At 45.9% G+C, this 22,369-nt stretch overlaps 1 long non-coding RNA gene across 2 annotated transcripts in view; it reads right to left on the bottom strand.

Annotated features, from left to right (window-relative positions):
- Positions 1 to 843: 843 nt before the first annotated feature.
- LOC104005375 (uncharacterized) overlaps positions 844 to 22,369 on the bottom strand; it is a 92,856-nt gene continuing 71,330 nt past the window's right edge. The window contains exons 3-5 of one of the 2 annotated variants that reach the window (XR_010150239.1): positions 6,393 to 6,529; positions 4,721 to 4,774; positions 844 to 1,405 (exon numbers count right to left, since the gene is read on the bottom strand). This is a non-coding gene — a long non-coding RNA (uncharacterized LOC104005375). The remainder of the gene's footprint in view (positions 1,406 to 4,720; positions 4,775 to 6,392; positions 6,530 to 22,369) is intronic. The other variant, XR_008546864.2, reaches the window with a different exon arrangement.

The following is a 22,369-nucleotide window of genomic DNA, read 5'->3' as shown; positions in this document are numbered from 1 at the left end:
ATAGTCACCACTCAGCAGCTGCTAGAAAGATGGCACCCAGCAGAGAGGAAATACCTCAAAGAAACAGGGGTGAGAATGGCCCTGCAAAATTGGTGCAATGACTAAACCAGATGGTGCCATCTCTGATGGCAGAAGCTTCACTATAAAAACCAAGAGCACTCTGAAAACAACACAGTTTTCTTCTAAACTTGGAGAGAAGTATGAAAGAACTACAGGTGATGGCAGAAAAAACTCAGACTATTTGTCTGCAACTTTACAAAGCGTGCATTGGTTCAACACTGGGAATGGGATGAGGAAAGAAAAACGCAAGAAGAAGAAAAGTGGGAGACAAAAAAGCAGGGATGGAATGCATTATGAACAATGTCACCTGTACTCAGATCTGTGAAAATAAAAAAAGCAGAATAAAAATTTCCTTACTGCTTTGGAGAGCAATTAGCTGAGAGAAGGAACAATTTCAGTTCAATGAACATATCTCCATCCTGCTTGTTTTTGTTTTTATTTTTTTCATTACTGTGTTTAATTATCTTCATCACAAATATTTTACATGCAGCTATTTTAAAGTGTTGGCTTAGATTAGGATCAGGCTTTGGTTAGTAAATAAATGTGTGGTTCTGCTCAAAATAAAATAAAATAAGGAATTCAAGCAAGAGGCAAACACCCAACAGAGTTTCTAGCTATTATCCCAACAGGGAAGTTATCATTCAGGTGTATGTTTGTAGGACCTGATGAAGTTCTAAAATTTTTATAATTATTCCTGCATTTAGTAAAACAAAGATGTAGGCAGGCGGGGTGGGGAGGTGACAGGCTTGTCTTTGGAGGCAGCGAGGAAATAGGAGCCAGGAAGAGAGTGTTCCACTCTGCCTTTATTGGCGGAGAAGCAGGTTAAAGAACAGAAAGGATGGTGGCAGTTCCCAAGAACAGAGAGAGAAGGAGGGACCTACCATGATGAACCAAAATCACAGGAGCTGCTGTCCCTGGGGCAGGGACTCAGAGCCAGGCCTTGGACTCAGTACTTGTCTTATCCAATCCCAAATCTCCCAGTCAGCCAAAGGTTATGTCTAGTTTTTATCTTTACAGATAAAGACACTGAAACTCAGAGGGGTTCAGTGACCTACCTGGAACACTCAACTTGAAAGTGGCAGAGTCCTGGAGGTGACCTGCATCAAAAAGTGTTCCAGGCACAGGGGAGACATGGCAAAGGCCTGGGAGTGGGAGGGAGCAGGAGAAATTCAAGAACCAGAACCTGAAGGGCAAGCCGTGAGAATGAGTCACAGAGCAATTGGGAGCAGGGGAGCGGGGACCAGGCCTCTCTCCATGCTGAGTTCTCAGGAGCACAACCAGCACTGATGAAGCAACTGCCATGTGCGAGGTGTCAGGGGATGTGCTCCCTCTGCTCTCGGAGACTCTGATCAATGGGAAGAAAATAGACAAAAGAGCTCATCACTGAGTGACCAAGTGCAAAGACCCGGCGAATCCTGGGACCAGAACCTGCAGACTCAGCAGCCTCTAAGTCCAGTTTGCTTCAGATTTCAGTGCTTGAAAAGACAGGAGTCCCAGAAAGTTCTGCCCTCCCTCCTTTCCTCCCTTCCTTCCTCCCTCCCTTCCTTCCTTCCTTCTCTCCTTCCTTCCTTCCTTCTCTCCTTCCTTCCTTCTCTCCTTCTTTCCTTCTCTCCTTCCTTCCTTCCTTCTCTCCTTCCTTCCTTTCTTCTTTCATTTTTGCCAATACAAACTATGAGCCAGACCCTAAGAAAACAATTTGCCAAGCATCTTCCCCCTGCCCCGATGTCCATGATTCTGACATCCACTCCAAGAAGTGTGAATCTTCATCATTCCCATTTTAAATTATGAAGAAACTGAGTTCTCACAGCTGGTTGGTGACCATGCATGGACTTGAACTCTGATCTCCAACCCTCTACGCCTTGCTTTGTGTTGTTTTCCTCAAACCCTCTTGTCTCGCCCTCGCCTTTTCCTTTCTGAGGCAGCTGTTGAACAAACCCAGCCAACCCCATGAGCTCCACCCCCACTCCTGCCACGGCTGCCATCAGAAAGCGGACAGGCCAGGACAGTAAAAGGGCGCACTGGCATGCTGCCCTGAGAGCAGCGGGTCACAGGCTGTGCCAGGGCTGGGCTCCAGCATGAGCTAAATCTGCCCCTCCCTTCCTGCCCGCCCGCGCCCCCACCCCGCCCCCCCCACCACCCCGACCCTGGCCAAAGTGGCGGGGACCGGGAAACTAAAGGAAAGAACATGTTAACCATCTGCAAATATCATGAGAGGTGTGAACATAGAGAGCCAGGATACGATGTATACCCACTCTCCAGGGCACCCACGACTGGGGGCTGGGCAGGGGCAGGAGCAGCTGCTACAGGACCAATTTATGAAAGACACAAAAGAAAGATGAAGGTGGAGGGAGCCTGACCCAAAAGGATTAGGATATGAAATTGCAGAGGCATAGAGGGTCGGGACACAGCTGTAGAAAGGCCTGTAAGATGGCCTGGCTTGAAGAATTTTCAGCCTCACCAGACCCTAGCGGTGGGGTTCACTGCCCCAGCCTCCTGGCTGGGAGTCCAGGCTGGGCTGAGTGGAGGGAGGTCCCTGCTACTGCCTCCCAGAGCTGAGGGGAAGAAAGAAAGGCTGACCTTTGAGGAGAAGCTTGGGGTTGGGATGAGGAAACAAGCACTCTACGCTTGTAAAATGTGTCTGGCAGCAGAATCTAGAATCCTGGCTGACCCAGAGCCTCATCATGTGTTCTTTTTGTTTTCTGTAATGACAAAGATAAAGAGTGGGAAAAATAAACCAATGAAACATGCAGAACTCCTCTTTCACCTGCCTTGACCCTGAAGAAAGCAATCCCATTGGCAGACTAGGGGCTGGAGGGAGCACACAAGCTCAATAGCAGGCTCCAAGGTCCCGCCACCATGAGCACTAACTGGTAGCCTGCTCCACCTTTTCCCACTCCCATCCCCTGGCTTGAGAAGATTGTCAGGCTAAGCTGCCCCTGAGATGGACACCAGCACGCGTCACTCAATCTCTGGAAGTGTTGGTCCATCCCCTTACATCTGCAGCTGTCAGGCAGCCTCTTTGAGAACAGGCTCTGGTTACAGGGTATAAACAGGCCACAGAATCAGCTGGCCCTGGTCTGGCCCATGCTGCTGGTGCTTCTAACTTGAGGGGTGGGGAGCAGTGACAAAGCTGGAGGAGGGATTTGCAAAGTGGGATGGCCCCTCTCTCTGCATGCCACCTCCTCCTCTCCTTCCCCACTCATGTGAATTTTCGCCAGAGAATACAGATCTTCCTTCCCTGCAGTGGTCATGTGTCCCCGTGACCTTGGCATGGGCCGCAATGCACGTGAGCAGCCCATCTTCCAAGTCAATCGGGTCAGAAACATGCTGTTTGAGACCAAACACCATTCCCTGTCATCGCTGTGCAGACACAGAGATCCCTTTCATCGGAACAAAAGAATCTTCTGTGTATTTGTCTTCCTTCCAACCCTAACCAGTGGGATTGAAAGTTTGTATCTTTTTGGCTCCAGGAGACCCTTGTTGTACCCAAAATGGTATTCTGAATCTCTAAATGCTCAGCCAAGACCTGCAGATGATTAGGGTAAGCGTGCAGTGGGGGCTTCCAGAGTAAATGTTGCAAACCCAACAGAAGGGGCCACTCTCATTCTGGAGGGAAAAACAGAAATTCAGACTGATTTTCTTACTGAAGGGCCTCCCTGTATCCTTCAGAACAATGGATTGCTGGGGCTGGAATTCTGCCTGGTGATTGAGAACTTCAGAAAGCAGATGACATCTGGTGGGCCCATCCAGGTCTATAAATTCCTAATCAGCGTGAATATCCCAAACAGAGTAGAAGAAATCACTGGAAGCTGAAGCAAATAGTATAGATCCAAGGGGAGTGACCAGCTATCAAAAGGGCAGAAAGATTGGCTTGACTCAGCCTCAAGGCCACCTCAAGTCTCCTAATTGGCAGGCTTGTGGAATTGTATCTGTAGCTCTCACTTGAGAATTATAGATCAATTTCAGATCAGAACAATGGGCTAGATTGCTGCTATTCAATAGCTGTGTGATCTTGGGAGTCTCTTCGCCTCTCTGTTAGTCTGTTACCTTCCGATAACATGCAAGGATCTCTAAATCAAATTCATCCACATGTGCAGATCAATCCGCACATATGAATGACACACAGCCTTTGTTATTTTTAAGATGGGAAAAGACAGGGGTGACTAGGAGAACAGGGGGCTTTCAGAAACTGAGAATGTGGAAGACGACCACCCCTGAATGGAAAGATCAGAAAGAAGAGGAGGCAAGGAACAAAAGAAGAACTTCAAAAGACTGAGCTATAGGATCTAGAGTAGGCTCTGTGCACTTCCAACAAGGCCAGGCCAAACCAGGCAAAATTCTGTGGTTTTAGCTATGCAGCTACCAAGGTCCTCCGCTTTCTATCATTTAAGAAGTAGGTTTGTGTAGGTTTGGAGTGTAGCGTGTATGTGTGTTTTAACTTGGCTAACTTGAAACTTCCTTCCCCCAGATTAATCAAAGAATCAGCATATGACTTACTCAGAATATAGGTCACAGAATTATAGAATGTTATTGCAGGAAGAAGCCTTTGAGGATACACACTTGTACACACCCAAAGAGTGGCTTAATAAATGCATGTTGAATGAGGACACTTCATTACAGGGTTAAAGAATTATCCATCTATTCAACAATTATTACATACCTGTTATGTGTTGGATCCTGTATTAAAATTAGGCCAGTTGCACAAATTCATCTGCTAGAGCAGAAAAAAAATATTTTATTCAAGGCTGTTTAGCAGTTTAATCAAAAAGCTAAACTATTTTTTAAAGCCCTGAATGATATTTTTTTCCCCTATACTTGGACAATCAGGCATATGGGCCTTGGCATAAAAATGTTCCAGATCCCAGTTGGGGTAAGGCATGTGGCTAAAAAGACCTTCGAGCACTTCCAGTCCTTTCCACACTCCTGGAAGGTTTTTAAGAAAAAAAGAAGAAAAAGAAACACCCTTTGGTTTCGGTATGCACTCTCTGTACTTGCATCTGTCTCTTTGGACGTGGTTGGCCAAAGAGTCTGCTAAAAATATAACGAAAGAAGGTGGGTGGGAAGCGAGGAATATAGGGAGAAAATTGAAAAAACTAACCCTGTTCCTTGCTGACTGCCTCCCCCCACAAATTCACCACAATGTTTAAGCATGTCACTATTTATCCCTCTTTTTAGCCATATTTTTGACACTTGACATGGGTATATACTGTCTTTTAAATAAAAGGTAAAAGTGATCGCATTTTTATTCTTCCTGTTGGGCTCAAGAGTCTCTGAGACTGAGAAAAACTCTCTAGCTTCAAGCAGGTCTTTGTTCTGATTTTGCTGCCTCCCAATGGCTGGAAGGCAGGCTGGGGAGTGGTGGGAAGGGTGTTTGAGCCAATACCCATTGTATGGGTAGCAGAATCCACCAAGATCCTGAAGGTATACGGGAACCAGTTTAATAGACTTCCAAGGACCAGCCAGCTGGGAGTACCCAAGTCTCTGGTTCTCAGTTTCCAGGATCTGTTCATCCATGTCATGGTTGGAGTTTGCCCAAAGGGAACAGAGGAAGGGAGCTCAGCAGGAGCTAGTCCGGGAGCTGGGTGGTTGGATCATTGGGCTTCTTGGAGTTTGCTTCAACTCTTCCCTTTCAGCAAAGGTTACTGGAGCAGGCTGGGCCTACTTGGGCTAGGAGAGCTGAGTCATGCATGGGAAGGGACACCAGCAACTATAAATTATCTTGTGTGTAAGGCTGGCTTTCGAAAACTCTGGCTTTGGGCTTAGAGGCTTTATTTATATCTCTCACAGGAATATTTTTCAAACTCATGACCATGCACTCTGTATTGCTTTGGGGACACTCCAAGCACCTGGTCTCCTCTATGATGAGTCCTGCAGGTGACAGTCCCCAGAGGCCCTGGGCCTGGACTCTGAGTCTGCTGTCACTCACACCCACACGTACACCCCCTTGTTGCCAAGGCCAGGACCCCATCCCACACATAGATGCATGTCCAACTTCATTGGCACAATGTTGCGTGCAGACACACAGATGACATTCAGCCACACACACACACACACACACACACACACACACACACACACACACACAGAGTCTCTCTCTCTTTCTCTCCCTTTCTCCCCATATGCAAACTACTACAACCCACTGGTTCTCTGCCCATTTCAGAGACAGCCTCTGCTCACTGTGAAACCTGCAACACACAAGAATACTCCACAGGCTGAAGGGCCCCTCCAGGAGTCAGATGCCCACTTCTCTGGCTGAGGAGCATTTTGTAACTGACTGAACACATTTTTTTTGTGCTTTGGTAATTTGGTTTGCTTGTTGTTGTTACTCGTACCTTACAAAGTGGATAGCGAGCTACCATAAAATAGTAGCTGCCACCTAATTCACACTCTTGAGAACAGTTTCTCTGGCCAAATCCTCGCAAATCAGAGTGAGGTGCCATGGAGATGCTTCTCCTCCGTCTTGGATTATCTGGCAAAGAGAAGCAAAATTTCCTGAGCAGAAGTGCAAGAGGGGGCAAGGTTATCTCTTCTGATAAATGTGAATGCTTTTGTCTCTTCTTAGCCCACTGACATTGTTTCTGTATCTTCCACCTCCCTAGCCTTTTCTTTTCTCTTCCCTGCTTTGTAATTAGATGATTTTTGAAAATTTAATAAATTAGTGATTGTTATTTATTTCCCTTGGCTTATTTACCATTATTTGTTTTTATCAAAGTCTCTTCAAGATAGATAGAAAGTATCTCATTGTGGCCACTTTCCTGAGAGAGACACAGGAAAAACAAAACACTTTTCCTAGGATCTCATAGGACAGTGGCTGTGATGGGTTTGAGTCCAACACCTCCAGACCCTGCCTAGCAAATTGCTTCTAGAATGATGACCACAGGACCCTGTAATTCATCCAGCCCAACTTCTATCCTCTGAGCCCTGTGTCTTCTTATCCAAAGGACATAGGACTGACTTCAACACTCACTCACTACCTTTCTGGGAAGCAGTACTCCTAGACTTTGAGGCTAGATCTTATGGGGCTGTCCTCGCCTGTCAGTAGAAGGGATAGTTAGGGCTCTACATGGGGCAGCAGTGACCCTATTGTTGGTTGCCGCAATGCCAGATATTTGAAAAAAGTGTCATAGTTCTACATTAGGTTAGTGTTCCCCAGTTCCTCCCTCTTCCCACCTGATTTCCCCATCATCATAAGCACATGCTGTTCACACATATCTAATACTCTTATCCCACCATCATCTCTAGCTATCTTCCCAGCACAAATATATACATATATAAGGAATCACTTTCTCATCCCTGGATCATCCAACCATCTTTCTGCCACTACTCAAACATTACTTAACTTTCTACTTCTTCCACCAGCTTTTTCAGACAATTTATTTTCCTCTCGACTACACAAAGCACTAATTCCTGCCGCATATATCTCATGGAAATGTTTGCACCTCATCCTTCCATGACTGTTCAATGCTAACAGTTCAGTTGTGCTTTTCGGGCAATGGGGGGCATGCCAGACAGCTCCACCTGCCGCTCCAAGTCCAACCTTCTCCATCCTACTGAGCCTCAGGAGGCCAACCCCTAGGGGCCCTATCAAGGGGAGTCCCTTGCCCTACAGTTTTCATTTGGATTTGGCCAGTGGGAGGCACTATCTGGAAGTCAGAGAGAATGAAGAAAGGGGAAGCTGGGAATTGATTCCCTCATTCTGTCCTTGCAGCATTGTTCCAGGTTGTCTGGGCTCCTTACAGCTCCTGGCATATCGTCCTCTCTATGGAGCTACGTATTAGTTTCCTGTGGCTGCTATAATAAATTCCTGCAAACCTGGTGGGTTAAAAACAACAGTAATATGTTCTCTCATAGTTCCAGGAGGACAGAAGTCTGGAATCAAGGTATTGGCAGGGTCACGCTCCCTCTGGAGACTCTGGGATCAACAGCATCAGTTCTCTGTCTCTCCCAGGTTCTGGTGGCTGTCAGCATTCCTTGTCTTGTGGCCTCATCACACCAATCTCTATCTCTGTGGTCACATTGCCTCCTCCTCTTCTGTCTTCTCTTCTGTCTAAAATCCCTCTCTTTCATTTATGAAGACATTTGTCATTAGATTTAAGGCCCACTTGGATAAACCAGAGTAATCTCCTGATCTCAAGATCCTTAACTTAATGAGATCTGCAAAGACCCCTTTTCCGAATAAGGTCACGTTTGCAGGTTCCAGGGATGGCCACCAGACTCAGCTAATTTTTTGTGTGTTTTTAGTAGAGACGGGGTTTCACCATGTTGGCCAGGCTGGTCTCGATCTTCTGACCTCATGATCCACCCGCCTCGGCCTCCCAAAGTACTGAGATTACAGGTGTGAGCCATCACACCTGGCCCGTGAACAATCTTTTTATTACTTTCATTAAGCTCACTTCTAATCACCCAGTTTGTTTCCTAACTGGTACAGGCATCTTGAGGTCAAAGGCATCAGGTAAAGCATCTGTGGGACTCACCCTATGCACTCTATGCAGAAAGTAAAGATTTATTGATGATAATGATAAAAATGAGAATAAGAACTTCAAGAGAGAAGGGGCCCAGCCTTCAGGAGCAGCATCATAGCAAACATTGCATACAGTTCCTCCCTAAACTCAGTCACGGGTATGAAATGAAGGGGTAGAATTAGAATGATTCTAGATTCTTTCCAGACCCTTTCTGTTAAGACTATTCCACTTAGAATATTTCAGCAGCAAGTAAACAGAACCAAATCCTCCTCCAATCTTGACTCCAATGGCTTAAACGGTGGGTCTCAAACTTTAGCATGTACCTGAAGGGCTTGTTAAAAGGCAAACAGCTGAGCCCCACTCCCAGAGATTTTAATTCAGTAGTTCTGGGTAAGACTCAAGAATTTGCATTTCTAACAAGTTCCCAGGGGATGCTGATTGGCGTTTCTGGTCCAGAGACCAGACTTTGAAAACCACTGGCTTAAAATAGATGAAAAATTTACTCTTTCATATTAAAAAAAAAAAAAATGCCCTGGAGATGGTGGCTTCAGGGTTGGTTAACTCAACAGCTCAACCAGGTCCTCAAGGACCTGGCTCCACTCTGCTGTGCCATCCTCAGCATGTCAACCTTGACCTTGACCAGGTCCTTACAGCTGCAGGCTGGGTCCGACAGTTCCAGGCATCCCTTATAGGCTGGATAGTGGCCAGCAAAAGAGATTAAGCTTCTTAAGGATTGAGAACTCTTCTAGTTGTTATCTCCTTACATCATATTGGCCAGGATCACATCACATGCTTGTACCTAAACCAATCACTGTCAATGAGAAGAGGAACAGCAATGATTGGCTTATACCCATCAGCCATAGGAAGGAAGAGTAGACACCAACTATGCTGATGGGCTCTGGAGATAATATAAAAAAGGATTACATCACCTGCTTAGGTTTTAGGCCTGCTAGAGTACTTCTTGGGTGTTGTCTGTTCGGCAAACATTCCCACCGTCTTTCTTCTGCTACTTGGAGGAGTGAGCATAGGACTAAGGACGAACAAAGCCTAGTGGTCTGTGTTCAGGCAGCAGTGACACGTAGCCCAAGTAGGGAAACTGAGAATCCTTCCCTGAGTTGCAGCGAAGAATACGGTAGGGGGAAAACGCACTCTCTTTCTGCAGAAGTTGCTAAGCAGGGACAGCTGGTGGTTATGTGCCTCCTAGGAGACAAAAGCCTCTGGGAAGTACTCAAAATTAACTAGCAGTCAGAGAAGCACGGATAAGCAGAGATGAGCAAACAGTGATTGCTGCAGCTCTTCCCCTATTTCTATGAGGCATCTCAGTGCCCTTCGTATCTCTGGAAGAAATGTCTCATTTGTCTACACTAATCGGAATTATGTTTCTGTTCTCTGCAACCAAACAAGTTCAGATTTAGACACTGGTTCTGTCATGAAGGACAGAGGGGAAGAAGGTCTGAGGATTACATAAGGGTGGAGGTGGCTCGCACCACCTCAGCTCCCATCTAGAACCTCCACTCTTGGCCACATCTTCCAGACTGGGAACGAACAAAACAGAATCCCTACCCAAAACCCCAGGCCCCAGCCTACTCCATGATTGGCATGCAAGAAATGCACAAGGCCCCTAGGACCTTCAAAGACAGGGCAGAGACAGAGAAAAGACAAACCAGGTTTAGTGGGGCACCACCCCTTTCTTTGCAAAAGGAGTACTCCTGGCCACAGAGACTGGGGAGCATAAGAAAACAGTCTGCACTCTCAGCGCTTCCCTCATCTTCTCCAACAGCTGCTAGGGTGAGGGCAGGGTTAGGGCATCCTCCCTCAGGTGGAGATGTGGACAGAGGATTTCTCCAAGGGTACATTTCACAGGGAGGAGGACCAACCCCAGACCCACTCTAGGTTTCCTCCTGGGACTTTTTTTCCTCTAGGGAAGAGAGTTCCTCATGCATGTGCTAAAATAGAAAGTTGCTTGTTTGTTTTAAATTTTTTTTTTTTTTTGAGACCAAGTTTCACTCTTATTGCCCAGTCTGGAGTGCAATGGCACGATCTTGGCTCACTGCAACCTCTGCCTCCCAGGTTCAAGTGATTCTCCTGCCTAAGCCTCCCAAGTAGCAGGGATTGCAGGCATGCACTACCATGCCCAGCTAAGTTTTTTAATATTTAGTAGAGACGGGGTTTCGCCATGTTGACCAGGCTGGTCTTGAACTCCTGACCTCAGGTGATCCACCCACCTTGGCTTTCCAAACTGCTGGGATTACAGTTGTGAGCCACCGTGCCTGGCCCTAAACTTTTTTTAATGAAACATAACAACCTACATATGCAAGGAGCACATGTGATGTTTTGATACATGCATAATAATGTGTAATGATCAAATCAGGGTACGTAGGACATTCATCACCTCAAACATTTACATTTCTTTGACATTGGAAACATTTCAGATCTTCTCATCTAGCTATTTTGAATTGTACAACATATTAGTGCTAACTGTGGTCACTCTGCTGTGCTATCAAGCACTGCAACATATTCTTCTAGCTGTATGTTTGCACCCATTAACCACCCTCTCTTCCCCCAACTCCCCACCCTTCCCAAACTCTGGTAATTAGCATTCTACTCCCTACCTCCATGAGATCCACCTTTTAGCTCCCACATATGAGTGAGAACATGCAATATTTGTCTTTCTGTATCTAGCTTATTTCAGTTAACACAATGACCTCCAGTTCCAGCCATTTTGCTGCAAATGAGGACATTTCATTTTTATGGCTGAATAGTATTCTACGTGTGTGTGTTACATTACTTTTAATGGCAAAAATCGCAATTACTTTTGCACCAACTTTATATATATATGTGTATATATGTGTGTGTATATATATATAAAATACACATACAGATATATATATATACACCTCACATTTTCTTTTCTTTTCTTTTTTTTTTTTGAGACAGAGTCTTGCACTGTTGCCCAGTCTGGAGTGCAGTGGTGCGATCTCCGCTCACTGCAAACTCCACCTCTCGGGTTCACACCATTCTCCTGTCTCAGCCTCACGAGTAGCTGGGACTACATGCGCCCACCACCGCACCTGGCTAATTTTTTTTTTTGTATTTTTAGTAGAGACGGGGTTTCACCATGTTAGCCAAGATGGTCTTGACCTCCTGACCTCGTGATCCACCTGCCTTGGCCTCCCAAAGTGCTGGGATTACAGGCGTGACCCACTGCACCCAGCCATGTCTCACATTTTCTTTATCCATTCATTTGTTGATGGACACAGGTTGATTTCACATCTTGGCTATTTTGAATAGTGCTTCAATAAACCTTGGGATGTAGGTATTCCTTTGATATACTGATTTCCTTTGGATAAATACCTAATAGTGAGACTGCTGGATCATAGAAAAAACAGTTCTAAAATTTGAATATTTGTTTTTAATGATCTTACTAGTAAAGGATGCTAGCAAATCAGCAAATTCTGCTAAGGCAGTAGAAGTCTGCTCAAATAATGTTTCCATTTCCAATGACTCATTAAGTACAATAATTACAACAATTACCATCACTTCTTTTGCCTTCGTGCTGTCTATTGATCCACACACTCTGCCCCCAAAACTGCACTAAGCACTTAACAAGGAATTCACATACTAATGTGTGGGGTATCTGCATGACCCCTCCACAGAGTAAGAGAAATAAATTGATCTTTTCTTCCATTGGCAATGGAATGATAACAATTTTTACTTTTCTTTTTCCTCGTTGCCATCCATAGATCTATACCCATTAGAAATCACAGTAAGAAAAAGAGCGGCAGGGGAGGAGCTCAAGAAGAGACGAGAGATAGGAAAGAAGCATTATAATTTGGCAAAAATGTGAGTCAGGGAACCTCCCTTCTTCTAACCCCTGGAAGCTCTAGCTGGAGCTCATCTTGCCTCCAGATGCAGAAAGCATATTCTACACCATAGGGTCACCGTCTACGGCCATATCACCCTGAATGCACCCAATCTCAGAAGCTAAGCAGGGCCTGACCTGGTTTATACTTGGATGGGAGCCACCACAGCATCGCTGATGGAATCTCTAGATTAAGTGGTAGCTGGGTCCAATGTGGGTTTTTGGCAAGAGGAAAATAATAGAAAAGGAAGAGAAAGAGGTGTGTGTTTCTGCTTCTGTTGAAATACTATTTGTCCTTTAAGGCTGCCTGCTCTGTGAAGTTTTCCTCAAATTCTGTCCCATCCCACTCACCCCTGTCAGACTTAACTACTCTTCCTCCATCCTGCCATAAGCGTGTGTGATAAGAGAAATCAAAGAGGACTATCAGTCTTCTGTGCATAGTGAGGGTGCGTGTGTCTAAAGCAGAGTGCAGAAATGTCTGCATTTCTTTTCCCCTACTCTCATCAAGAGCTGGAGCTCTTCCCCACTGCCAGCTTTGGCCCTGTAACTTGCTGTGGCCAACAGAACATGTTACATGTATTCTAAGCCTGTCTTCTAGAGGCTTTGCAGGCTGCCCCTTGCCTCCTTGGAACCCTGCCTCTGCCACCTGAGCAAGCTCAAGTCTGCCTGGGAGAGGATGAGAGAGTATGCAGAGAAAGGCTCCAGTCATCCAGGCTATCACTGACCAGCCTGGCCCATCAGCCAGCCTACAAACACTTAAGCAAGTGCAGCCAAGAGCCACAGAGCCCAATCTGATTCAGCAGGCCTGCCCTGCTGGTTTGCAGGCTCCGCAGCAGTGATGAAGGAATGTTGTCAGACATCGCTAACGCTAGGGGTAGCTCATCATGCAAAAGCTAACTGATGCCGGTTGCTGGCCCCCTCTAAAAGGGAATGCCAAGAGGGCTGTTAATCTTAGATCTCTCTATATCACTCCTCCACTAATATATTCTTGGGACATTCCTGATTCTCAACCAAAGCTCACAGACTGGAGAGGCATAGGGTGCAATGGAATGGAACTGAAATGTTGATAAAGGGCGGAGCACCCACAGAGCACGCCATGCATGCACTAATGGAACTGTCTGGCTCTTCTCCACGTCCCCAAGGCATGAGCTTGGGAAAAAGGTTACCTGATCTCCAATACCTTTGTCTATTAATTCATTCAGGGCTGGATTAATCCCTGCTCAGCTTCTCTTCCACCTCCCCACCACCCCTGTCCCCAGTCTGGCTGCTCAGATGATGTAAGCAGTAACCAATCTTGCAGTCGGGGCAGTCAGCTGGCTGGCTCACTTCCGTATCCATTAAGGGAAGGCAGACACTTTAGAAAGAACTGGAAAATATTGCCAACCACCCACTCCACTCAACTCCCCACCCCTTGCCCCAGTCTCCTCTCCCCGTCACATATACCCTAACCTCAAGAGACTGGAGCTGGAAAGTACTGAAGTCAAAGAAAGAAGAAACTGGAATTGTAGCCCCACAGATCTCATGGGTTGAGACACAAGAATCCTTTGGCATGAGAACTAGTCTTGGGAGAGACGAACCAGGGCTATCTGGAGAGCCCCATCAGCTACCCTCCCCCTCATCCCAGGCACCCTCCCCTCCAGGGGCTTTTCCATTTGGTACCAATGAAATGGGTATTCAGGGGCCAGAATGTCAGCATCAATGGTGGGAAAGGAGCCACACAGAAGATGTCCATCCCTTATTAGAAGTTGCTAGACTCTCTTATAGGGGCGCAGTGGGGACCCAAAGTTGATGACTTGAATAGACACGGGCAGACTGAACGTGGTCTGTTTGCTGAGTTCAGGGTTTTCAAAACCTGTCATACCTACACTATTTTTCTCAACATCTACTATGAAAGGAGAATTCTACCATTGAAGAGCCAGCCCTTCCTGCTTTGGAAACTTCTGCTCTTTGAAAGTGCCCAGAAAAATGCACAGTAACACCCCCAGATTGGCTCCTCAAAAGCTGTGAGGTCTTGGGCAAGCCCCTTTACCTTTCTAGGCCTCAGTTTCCCTATCTGAAATGTGCAGATAAAAATGCATCCCTACTTCACAGAGTTTTTGAGTAAAAGAAAAAAAATGTCAATAAAAGCTGGTTGCACAATAGTTTGTGAAAAATATGTGCTGGACGGGATCTCTGTACTTTCCACTCAATTTTGCTGTGAACCTAAAATTGCTCAAAAAATAGTTTATTAATTTTTTGTAAATGCTGGACAAGTGAGTGTGGAATGGATAATAGATGGTTGGGCCTCTTTTTTTCAGTGCTTACAGGCTGTAGAAAGGAAGGTCAACGTTGATGGTGGGATTTCTAGCCTATAAAGTCTGTTAAAAAAGGTGGGGTTGTTTTGTTTTGTTTTGTTTTGTTTTGTTTTGTTTTGTTTTTTGAGACGGAGTCTCCCTCTGTCACCCAGGCCGGAGTGCAGTGGCATGATCTCAGCTCACTGCAACCTCCACTTCCCGGATTCAAGCAATTCCCCTGCCTAAGCCTCCCAAGTAGCTGGGACTACAGGTGGATGCCACCATGCCCAGCTAAATTTTGTATTTTTAATAGAGACAGGGTTTCACCCTGGTGGCCAGGATGGCCTCCATCTCTTGACCTCATGATCTGTCCACCTCGGCCTCCTAAGCAGCTGGGATTACAGGCATGAGCCACCATGCCTGGCCAAAACGTGGGTTCTTAATCCATCAGGGTAAGGGGATGTATCTACCCTGGAAAAAATTATTGGCAGCCCCAAACTGGAGATAAATTTGCAGAAGGGATGAGAGGCAGCACTTTAAAAGGAAAATGGCTCTCATCGTTCATGTGTGTTTCTGCCCAGCTTAGGGCTAACCACTGATAAAGGGCTATTCAAGAAAGGAAGACACTGAATGCATGTCTCTTACTCTGTCTGCCTGTCACATGTTCTTCTGCTTCTAAGAAATGCATCCCCCTTCCTCTGGGATGTCTTCCTTCCACCCCATGCCAGTTTTATTCTACTAGAAGCTTCCAGTTGTGAAAATATGCCTCCCTGATCTCAGGTGGAGCACAGGACCCACGGAAAGCCAATGTTTCCCTAAGAGTTTTTAAGTTAGACCTCGGGAGGTGGGAGGCGGGAGGCGGGGGGCAGGAGATAAGGCAGCTCCTCTTCATGGTAAAAATGGCAGGTCGTGAAACCTGGCCATTGCTGGCACCCTTGATTCCAAAAGAGAATCAGTCTGAGTGAACAGAACTAGTACGTGGGCAGAAACCAAGATGGAGGACAGTGAGTCCTATCCACTTGTCTTTTCCCTGTCCCCTGTTGACCCTGAGGCCAGCTGCACTCTGCCCTCCCTTGGTTCAGTTATAGGAACCAACAAATCCCCCTTCTAGCCTAGGCTGGATATGGAAATTCTGCCATTTGTGACTAGTATAATCCTGGCTACTACAACTCTGCCTTTCTCCCTCAAAAACAGTATAAGTCACTGGGAGAGAAAACATGATAAATAAAGCAATTAGAAAGCACTCAAAATAGCACTAGATTGGGCAATTTTGAATTAACTCAAACTTGCATCTGTTTTTTTCTTTTCTTTTTCTTTCTTTTTTTCTTTTTTTTTTTTTTTTCTTTTTTTTTTCTTTCTCTTCTTTATCTATCTGTCTCTCTTTCTTTCTTGGCATTTTTCCCCACCTAGCCACTGAAAATGTAAAGATGAGGAAAACATATACATGAAAACTTTGCAATGAGAAAGCCATAAATATAACACGATATTATGCAATTTATACCTGATGGAGGTGTATAGCAGCACCAGAAAAGCATAGAGGAGGGTTAATTTATCCTGAATGCCAAGGAAAGGTACTGTTGAGGCAGGATTACTAACAGTGAGCTCTAATGGGTTTGGCAAGAGAGCCAAGATTGGGAGTTTACAAGAATGTAGATGGCATAAAGGAGACACAAATCCCAGAAGATTCCAGGGATGACTAAAAAGAGCAGGAATCATAGTAGAGGTGGAGCTTGAGGTTGCTTAGAGCCCTAGGCAACACAAAGAACCAGATGTCTTGCTCCTACCTCCTCCGCCACCTTAGCATCCATATTCAGATACTCTGCTGTTAAAGAGACCCTATGCCTGGCCCACAATCTTCTTTCTACTGCCAACCACCATATCACCTCCACACTGAAGATTCTGTCCCTCTTCTGCTCGGTTTCACTTACTCACAACTTCAGCTTAGGCCCATTAGGGAACTTCTTGCCATAAACTGGCACATTCTCTGTGCTTTACCATCTGGTAGGGAAAAGCAGAGAGTGCTAAGCAGGCTAAAGCTCTACACACCAGGGGTTGGCAAAACCTGGCCCGCGGGCCAAATCCAGCCCACCACCTGTTTTTGTAAATAAAGTTTTCTTGGATCACAGCCCGGGTCATTCATTTACATATTATCTATAGCTGCTTCTGTGCTACCGCAGCAGAGTTGAATAGTTGCAGCCAAGACCACATGGCTGGCAAAGCCTGTAAGATTTACTATCTAGCTCTTTCCAGATAAAGTTCCCAATTCCCACTCTATAATACTGCTTCCTCTGAACTTTAGTTGCAGACTCCCCAGTACCGACTTTTATAGTTGGATTAAACTTTTTTTTTTTTTTTTTTGAGACAGAGTCTTACTCTGTCACCCAGGCTAGAGTGTAATGGTGTAATCGCAGCTCACTATAGCCTTGAACTCCTAGGCCCAAGGGATCCTCCCACCTCAACCTCCCAAGTAGCTGGGACTACAGGCACATACCACCATACCTGGCTAATTTTTTTTCTTTTTTTTTTTTTATTGTGGAGACGGGACCCTCCCTCTGCTGCCCAGGCTGGTCTTAAGCTTCTGGGCTCAAGTGATCCTCCCGCCTCAGCCCCCCAAAATGCTGGAATTACAAGTGTGACCCACTGCACCTGGCTGACTAAACATTTTAATGCATCTTTAAAAAATTGTCACTTGGGAATAATGGAACCTTCTTAGACCCTTGTCAGAGAGGACTAAGTAGAAAATGTAGTCACTAAACTGGCTCAAGCCATAAGAATATTTTTTACACAACTAAAAAATATGGAAAAGTAACTTTTGAAATTTTTTTCCCTTAGAGCTTTTTAGGGGAACTCTTTGGTACCCTTTTTCTTTTTAAGGTATGACCTATGACTTAGGTCAGTCATAGGACATTTTTTTCAGAAGCTTGAAAGATCACTGCATCACCTGCTACCCTTGAGTCCTGCACAAATTCTGTTGCAGCCTGTTCCAGAGTAGCAAAGCTGATTCAGTTTCTAAAGATCTCCCCCAAGGAGCGTTTCCCAGCCTTCCTCCTCTTAGACGCATCCTCCCCCTTGCCCACCCCACCCCCTTCCTGAGCACCTGTTGCTACAACAAAGAGAAGCTCAGGGTTGAAGTTTCTGGGCTTGTCCAGGTGATAAACTGAGGCCATTCAGAGGAGATAATGCCATTTGATGGTTGAGCTCTTTTCAATCATCAGGGAAAGCGCTGGGTGGAGAGAGGCATTCAAAAAAGCTCCGTGGATATAAAAAGGTGATTACATCTAAATGGAAGACCTGTCACTAGGCAAAGCACTCTGCCAGCTGATGTGCAGGCAACTTCAATGGCTAAACGGCGGCAGGCAGGGTGGGATTTTTGTGGCTCTGGACTTAGACAGCTGCAGCTCTGCTAAGGGGACAGGCCTTCCTGGGTCCCTCAGATCTACCGAGAGAGGCCGCAGGCTGCCAGCCAAGGACTCTGCTGGGGGCTCTGTCAACCTTGCCTAAGCCATGAGCAACTCAGGCCAATGCTCTAACACTCCTGGAAGACAGGTCTGTATGAACTCCTCAAAGACCCAAAGATTTGAGGACTGTGGACATAGCCAGTTTGAATGCTTAAAGATCCAGGTTTAGCTCAGCATTTTTATTCGCCTGGTTTTGTTATTCTAGATCAGGAGTCAGGCACCATTTTATGTAAAAGACCAGATGGTAAATATTTTGTCCTTTGCGGGCTGTCTGGTCTCTGTTGCAGCTATTCAGCTCTGCTGTTGTCATCTGCAAGCAGCCGTAGGCATAAATAAATGAACATGGCTACATTCTGATGAAGCTTTATTTATGGACACAGGAATTTGAATTTTATATAATTCTCATGTCACAAAATATTATTCTTTTGATTTTTTCAACCATTTAAAAATGTAAAAGTGATTCTTAGTGCATAGGCTGTACAGAAATGAGCAGCAAGATGGATTTGGCCCATAAGCCACAGTTTGAAGACCCTTATTTTAGGGGGTTCTATTTGGGAGAGAAAGAATTACGGGGAGAGATTGTCTGATTTAGCTCTATGCAGAGTCCTAAATGTATCAACTGTGATTAATAACTTGCATACACACAGCACTTTAATGTTAACAAAATGCATCTGTGCTGTTATTCAATACCCACTGCAAGCCTGTGAGTTAGATATTATTATGCCAATGTCTAGATGAGGAAACTGAGAGTTGAAACAGACGCAGCCAAGATCAAACAGTAAATGGGAAGACCCAAGTTCAAATACAGTATTCCACCTCCAAAGGCAGAGCTTTTCCCACTGCATCTTTGGGGAGCTTAGATTGTCCATTTCACCAAGTGTTTATTAGGGCTTGATGGGGATGAACACCTGGGCAAAGGCACAGAAGCAGGGGAGTCAGAACCTCCTGGCTGCTTCATGTTTTCCTTAAGGCCGTGGACACTCAGGAAATTGACAGCTACTGTTCTCATTAGAAGCAGAGCTGACCGTTGTTCCCAAAGACACAGAGTAAGCCAAGTTCTCCAATGTGGTGTAATCACTTAGCCTGGTCACCGTGGCTGTTGCTTGGATCCGTAAACCTCCAGCAGGTCAGTAGGTGTCGCGGAGGACTCAGAGGTCAGCCCAAGGCCTTTCTCCGATGCCTGACCAGGAGCATTCCATGACGGAGTAGGCACCCATCTACATGGAATGATATCTGGGACCCCTAAGAGAAAGCCCTACCCCCAAACACTCTTCCTTCCCCCTAAGTCTCTTCAGCTTTATCCCATATTTTTGGAGAAGGCACTGGACATAGGGCGCTGGGTATGGCTTCTTTTCTCCACTATGGTGCCACATTGTGATCTGACCTTTGCCCAGTCCCTTCCTATCTCCACATATCGGCTTTCACCTGTGAAATGGGGGAGTAATGGCAATGTGGGGAGGGTTCAAGCTGGTTTTTATGTGATATCTAACATGGTGCCAGCAACACAGTAGGATCCCAAGAGGTGTCAGTTTCTTTTTGTCCTGAATCCTCGTCTTCATGTCTTCTTCTCTGCACTGGTCTGCCTGCCTGGAATGCCTCTTCTTCCACTTCATTTTCCTGGTAAGCCTTCCCCAACAGTCTGCCCATTACATACAAACGCCTTGAGTAGTCACTCCCTCACTGGGCGATGTTATGGGTTGACTTGCGTCCCCCCAAAAAGATATGTTGAAATCCTAATCCCCAATAATCAGAACGTGGCCTTATTTGAAAATAAGATTGGTGCTCTTCCTTTCCAACTTGGGCCCAGCAGAATGGCTCTGCAAAGATGGGTGACAAGAAGAAAAAGGGCCGTTCTGCCATCAATGAGGTGGTGACCCAAGAATACATCATCGACATTCACAAGTGCATCCATGGAGGGGGCTTCAAGAAGCGTGCCTCTCAGGCACTCAAAGAGTTCCAGAAATTTGCCACGAAGGAGATGGCAACTCCAGATGTGCACATTGATGCCAGTCTCAACAAAGCTGTCTGAGCCAAAGGAATAAGGAATATCCATACTGTATCTGTGTGTGGTTGTCCAGAAAACATAATGAGGATAAAGATTCACCAAATAAGCTCTATACTTTGGTTACCTATGTACCTGTTACCACTTTCAAAAATCTACAGTCAATGTGGATGAGAACTAACTGCTGATCATCAAATACATCAAATAAAGTTATAAACTAAAAAAAAAAAAGAGTGAGCCGGGCACAGTGGCTCAAGCCTGTAATTCCAGCACTTCAGGAGCCCGAGGTAGGCAGATTACCTGAGGTCAGGAGTTTGAGACCAGCCTGGCCAACATGGTGAAACCCCATCTCTACTAAAAATACAAAAATTAGTTGGGCATGGTGGCAGGCGCCTGTAATCCCAGCTACTCAGGAGGCTGAGGCAGGAGAATCGCTTGAACCTGGGAGGCGGAGGTTGCAGTGAGCCAAGATTGTGCCACTGCACTCCAGCCTGGGTGGTAAAGTGAGACTCCATCTCAAAAAACAAGAAGGAAGGAAGGAAGGAAGGAAGGAAGGAAGGAAGGAAGGAAGGAAGGAAGGAAGGAAGGAGGGAAGGAGAAAGAAAGAAAGAAAGAAAGAAAGAAAGAAAGAAAGAAAGAAAGAAAGAAAGAAAGAAAGAAAGAAAGAAAGAAAACAGGGTCTTTGCAGAGGTAATCAAGTTAAAATGATGTCATTAAGGTGGGTCTTAGTCCAATATGACCAGAGTATTTATAAGATGGGGATACATGGTTACAGGGACAGATACGCACAGAGGGAAGACCACGTGAAAACACACAGAAAGAAGATGGCCATGTGACTGGAGTGATGCAGCCACAAGCCAGTGAACACCACGGATGCCGGAAAACACAGAGGCTTAGAAGAGCAAGGAAAGGTTCTCCCTGAGGCCCCTCAGAGAGAGTATGGCCCTGCTGACACCTTTTTGACTGGCCTCCAGAACATCAATCAATTTCTGCTGTTTGAAGCCACTCAGATTTTGGTTTTTTTGTTAGAGCAATCCTGGAAAATGAATACAGGCAACCTCAGTATCTCATTCGACACTTGCCCCGTTGCACCAAACTTTAGTTGACATGCCTGGCTCCTCTCCTGAGTTGCAGGCTTACCTCTGTATTCCCCAGGGTCTAGACGCTGCTGGGAGGTGATCTGTACTTGCTCCATATCCTGAATTAAAGTTCCATTGCCCTGCACACTCTGAGTCTGTGCCTGTGTGACTGCCTGTGTGTAACCACTTTGTTGATCCAGTGACATTACATCAGCAGGAGGCCAAGGATGAGCTATTTTTTTCTGCCTGTATATTCCGTGAATTAAAGACTCAACTAGGAAAGGCTCAGTGGTCAGGCCAGCAGTTCTGCCCCCTCCTGAGTTTATGAATATCTGCTCCCAGTTCCTTTGCCTCTCATGCTGGGCTGGCTGCTGTCTTGCCACGTGAAGCCTTCATCCTCTCTTCCCCAGCTGGCACCATCATCAGCAATTCCTTTTCTCCTTAGAAAAGGAATTTCTCATGCCTCTAATCCCATCACTTTGGGAGGCCGAGATGGGTAGACCACCTGAGGTCAGGAGTTTGAGACCAGCATGGCCAACACGGTGAAACCCCGTCTCTACTAAAAATACAAAAATTAGCTGGGCATGGTGGCTGGTGCCTGTGATCCCAGCTACTTGGAGGCTGAGGCAGGAGAATCGCTTGAACCCAGGAGGTGGAAGTTGCAGTGAGCCAAGATTGCGCCATTGCACTCCAGCCTGGGTGACTGAGAAAATAAGACCCTGTCCCAGAAAAAAAAAAGAAAGAAAGAAAAGAAAAGGAATTTCTCAACCAAGAAGAAGTTGGAATGCTCTAAAGTAACTTCAATCAAAAGAAAAAAGAGGCCAAGGGAAGAGAAAGTAACATGCTAATGCCTAGAAGCAGTAGGTCACATGGCCCAGAATTCTACCACCACGTAGCCCAAGATCACACACAGGGCTCTCAGTTCTCATTCTCACCTGCGAACCAGGTGGGACATTAAACCAAGCTGCTCATCTTTCTAGCCCAAGAGAAAAGTGGGCCCTCTCTGCTCCACTAAGGCTGGTGGAGGTTCCAGACTCTGCTAGAACCTGCTTTCTTGATCTCTGTCTGTATGTGGCTCCCCAGCCTTTGTCTCTGGCTTTGGACTTCCTTGCAGAGCACTCTGTCGCTGCTCTGGCCCCTCCAGGTTCCTCCGAGCCCTGCCCTGGTCTCTGC

Source organism: Pan troglodytes, chromosome 13 (assembly GCF_028858775.2).
Source record: "Pan troglodytes isolate AG18354 chromosome 13, NHGRI_mPanTro3-v2.0_pri, whole genome shotgun sequence".
Lineage (NCBI taxonomy): Eukaryota > Metazoa > Chordata > Mammalia > Primates > Hominidae > Pan > Pan troglodytes.
Note: the sequence above shows the minus strand (reverse complement) of the source record. Positions and strands in the feature narration are given on the sequence as shown.